A 4,639-nucleotide genomic window follows, 5' to 3' on the forward strand; every position below is an offset into this window, starting at 1 on the left:
CTGGGCACAACCTGGGACCCTGAGCCTGAGTCCTAGGGGTGGGCCCAGGACCCTGCATCTCTGGGAAGAGCCACAGCCACCGGCCCTCTGACTGCTGGATTGGAGGCCCTGGCCAGGCTTCACCATGGAGGCCTGAGGAATCCACCAGAGTTTTTAGTCCCAGTTAGTGTCATGCCTGGGACTTAGGTGACATGAGATCTCCTTTGAAAAGCAGTCCTACCTGCTGAATAAAGCTTCTGTCTAGCTCTGCCGATGAGGGGTGGCAGCGCGAGTCCACGGCCGCCGGCGCCATCCGATCCCGGGGAAATGGCTCCAGCCGGGTCCCGGGTTCGCCCCCACCCTCCCGGCGCCCTCTGCACGCCCGCAGCCCAGCCCTCCCTGTGGGCCCCTCCACCGCTCTGCTGCCCTCTGCCCCTGCGCTTGCCTCTTTGCTCATGTGTTGCTTCCTCACCTGAAGCAGGAGAGGCTCCTGCTGACCATCTGCCCCCCCCATCGCTATTCTCTCCCCGCCCGACTTCGTTTTCCTTCCTGGCCCTTGGCCACTTTCACAATCTGGCATCATATTATAGGGTGTTTCGTCCCTGTGGTATCCCTAGGGGACAATGTCCCGCAGCGATAGGTACCAAAAAACCCTTCCTGCGCTGAGTGAGGGAAGGGACGACTGGCGGCGGGGGCGCGGCCGCAGGGCCTTTGCGCAGAGGGGCCTTCGCAGGGGCCTTTCCCGTCTCCTTCCTACGCCGTCTCAGGCCTCAGGCTTTCCTCATCAGCCTGCCTGGCTTTCTTTTCCTTCCGACTTGTACTTTATATAACAAAATTTCACCTAACATAAAATTCACCGTTTTAAAGTGCACAGTCAGTGCTTTTGAGTATATTCACAAAGTTCTGCATCTATGGCCACGATCCAATTCCATAACACGTCCAGCACTCAAAACAAAACAAAACAAAAACCGCAATGCCCGGGAGCGGTCAGGCCGCATCGCCGTCGCGCGGCCCTGGGCGACCACTAATCGGCCTCCTTTCCCTCTGGATGTGCCTGTTCTGGACACTTCGCACAGATGGAACCGGACGACGCGCGGGCTTCCTCGGCGCCCGGCCTCTCTCCCTCGGCGCCGGGGTTCTGCGGCGCCCGGGGCCGCAGCGTCACCGGCCGCTGGGGGCGCGAACGCGCTCGGCTCCTCCGGTCGGCAGTTGAGGGGCCTTTGAGCCGTTTGCACTCTTCAGCTCCCGTGGGTGCTGCTGCTGTGAACACCCACATACAGGTTCCTGCGTGGACGGCCGTTTTCACGTCCTCCGGGCGTGCCCCCAGGAGGACTGTCCCTGGGCCCCGCGGGAATGAACGACCCTGTACCTACCCGCCGGGAAGGCCGGCCGCTCCCCGAAGCCGGCCGCGGGCCCAGGGCTCGGGCGGACGGGCCGCCTCGGGCGCTGCGTTTAAGACGGCGGCCCCGCCTCCGTCATCGGCACCCAGTGTTTTCGTGCGACAGGTTTAAAAATCAAAGGCTGGTCGCTCCAAGGGCTGGAGTCCGAGGCCAAAGGGAAACTCTAATCCTGTCTTTATTTAAAATGTTGACATTTTGTTTATCATCCGTTTTTTGCATTAGTTTTGATTTAATAATTTGCATTAGGTACCATTAACCTTGATGACTGAGTTCTCGAGGCCCGCGTCCATTTCACGCGGAGGCAGGCGGCCTCGTCCCCGGAGCCCCCGCGGCGCCCGCGCCCGCGCCCGGCCGGCGGTGTCTCGCTGAAGAAGAGGCTCATCTGTGAGCAGGGAGAGCGTGGCCGGCTCTGATGTCGGGGCGAGGCCGCCGCCCTCCGAGCCCCTCTGACGCCCCTGGGGAGCGGGGCTGAGGCTCGGCCGCAGGGAGGGCCGCCGACCGAGAGAACGAAACGGATCCGGGCACCTCCGAGCAGAGGCGCCCACGGGCCGCAGGCGAGCGGCCGCGGGGGGCGGGCGGGGGTTTCCGGCCGCGCGCACGTCTGACACCTGGCGCGTGGGGGCGCGGCCTCGGGGGCAGGGGGGCAGGACGGGCCGCGGGGCTGCCGCTCAGGGGCCTCCGCGGGGCTCCCCGCGGCGCCGGGGCCGGGCCGGGCCTCTGGGCGCCTCCAGGTCAGCCGCTCAGCGGGACCGCAACCCAGGCGCAGGGTTCAAGGGGACACCGAAAAACCCACTGGGCAAGATACATGTTTTTAAGGCAGTCTCTTAAAAAATTAAACCAGCAAGCTACGTATTGCCTGTGGGACGGCCACCTGTTTACTAAAATAACGCCTTGTAGGAAATGAGGCAAAAAGGAGAGAGCAAAGGCGCGCGCGGGCGCTCGCGCGGCGTCCTGGGAGGAGCGGGCGCGGGGCTGTCCCCTTCCCTCCTGCCTGAGGAGGCTGGGTGTCGACGCAACCTTTCGGGAGGGTAATTTGTCGGTATTTATTAAAGTTTAAATCCTATTTCTCCTTTGGAGTGTCGTTTCATTTTTAGAAATTCGTTCGATTTATGTTTATCAGCCCCGATGGCCCCGTTCAAGACCCTGGCGTGGTTTTTACTCCCCTGCCCGGACTCCGGAGGGTGTGCGTCCTGCGCCCCTGTGCAGTCGTTTCGGGGCGGCAGGGGACTGTGCGCAGGATGGGGCCACTGGTTTGTAGGACATACGCTCACGTAATTTTTCGAAACACTGCTAAGGGGCTCGCCGGCCTGGCGGTCCCGCCGCGTCTCCCAGCGGAACGGGCGCTGCCCCCTCACCGTCTCAGCCGCGGCTGACGTCTCTGCTTTCCTAATCGTGGGCACTTGTTTATAAAGAGGTTTCCCACCTTGGTTTCCAACTTCTTTCTCCTGATGCTTTAGTTTTTCTTCATAAAGGTGTTATTCTGTCAGGACTTGTGTTTTTACCATCTATCTCCTTTGCTCATTTTTAAATTGTGTTCTCTTTTTACTGCTGATTTACAGAGGTTTGCTGTAGAATCTAGGTATGGAACACTTGCCAATTTTATGATTTATTTTTAAATATTTTATATATTTATTTTTAGAGAGAGGGAAAGGGAGGGAGAGGGGAAGAGAAATATCAATGTGCAGTTGCCTCTTGAGTGCCCCCTAATGGGGACCCAGCCCGCAGCCCGGGCACATGCCCTGACTGGGAATCGAACCAGCGACCCTTTGGTTCACCGGCCGGCACTCAGCCCACTGAGCCACACCAGCCAGGGCCCTTGTCAATTTTAGATATTGTCAATTTCACAGATATTTTCTCCCAGTCTATTATCTGTTCACTAACGTTGTCATTGTCTATGTCTTTGAACAGATATCCTTAATTTTATGTAGTCAAATTCAATGCTTTTTTGCTGCATCCATTTAATTTCCATAGAATTAAAAATACAGTTCAGCAGGATACACACACACACACACACACACACACACACAATATTTCAGTCTTGTTTACAGTGAAAAAAACCCAGGCCCTTTCCTGCTGCCCCCCGTCCCCCAGGCCCGTGTCCTCAGCAGCAGAAGCACTGAACACATTGAGGGACACCCAGACTTGGTGTCATGCAGCTATTTAAAAAGAGTGAGAAACACGTGGCTCTACTGCAGTAACAGAAAAGAGCCCGTTGTAATGTGCACAGTAAGATCCAATTCTGGTTGACAATCCCTTCGCCACTCTCCCTGCATCTACATGAGCTTGCAGGAGCTGGGAGGAAGGTGGGGAAGGGCGCCCAGTGGGCTGCGGTACTGATTAACTAGACTATAAGCGGGGTGCGCGCGTAGGAGCAGGGGCGGTGGGTCGTTCTGGGAGGCTGCGTGTCAGAGCCCTGGGCTGCAGCGCGCTGCCCCCTGACATCCGGTCTGTCCCTGAGTCCTGTGTGACCTCCCTTCACGCTGTCTGTCCCCATCCCTGGGCCCCAACCGTCCAGTCGTCCCTCCCTCCCCTCCATTGTCCATGCCCTCATCCGCCCTCCATCACCCATAGTCCGCTCAGCGTCCACCCGCCCACCCACCCGTCAATCTGGCAAGCGTCGCCCCCAACACTTTATACTCACTGCCTCTTTTCCTTGATGACCTGTCTGCCCTCCGTGGTTCCCTCTTTCCCAACTGGTGCACTGAATTCAGGGAAAAGAATACGACCCTGTCAGGGACCATGAACCTTCAATGGCTACCAAGGACCTAGAGGGCAAAAGCCAAACTCCTCTTCACACATCAGCCTCCTACTTTGCTTTCCACCCCCTCATTCATGCTCCTGCCGTTTAGTCACAAGACCCTTCCCAGAGCTCGGCCTGCTCTCCTTGGCCGGCCTCTGCCAAAGCGAGGCCCTCACCCTGCACGTGAGCTGGGGTGAGGGCAACCGGGGCTCCTGTAGCCTCCGACTGAAGCAGCTGAGCCTGCGTCTCCGCTCTACGAATGCGGGGGCCGGCGGAGGAACAGGGCCCTGACCACTCGCCTTGTACTTACCCAGGATTTACCTTTGGCCACAAGTAGCTGGGGACAGGGTTGAGACGTGCTGGCAGCTCTTCCTCTGGGGGAGACAGGAGCCTTCGCCTGGGACGTGCGGGGAGCCCTGTGTTCTTGGCTGCGCCTGCGGGAACACAGCTTCTGCCAGGCTGAGCTGAGAGCCAGAGATGGGAAAGTGGGCCACCTAGTATACGTTTTAGTGTATTTTCT

This window comes from Pteronotus mesoamericanus, unplaced genomic scaffold, assembly GCF_021234165.1.
Source record: "Pteronotus mesoamericanus isolate MK-2021 breed Mesoamerican mustached bat unplaced genomic scaffold, CSHL_Meso_final contig_171, whole genome shotgun sequence".
Taxonomy (NCBI): domain Eukaryota; kingdom Metazoa; phylum Chordata; class Mammalia; order Chiroptera; family Mormoopidae; genus Pteronotus; species Pteronotus mesoamericanus.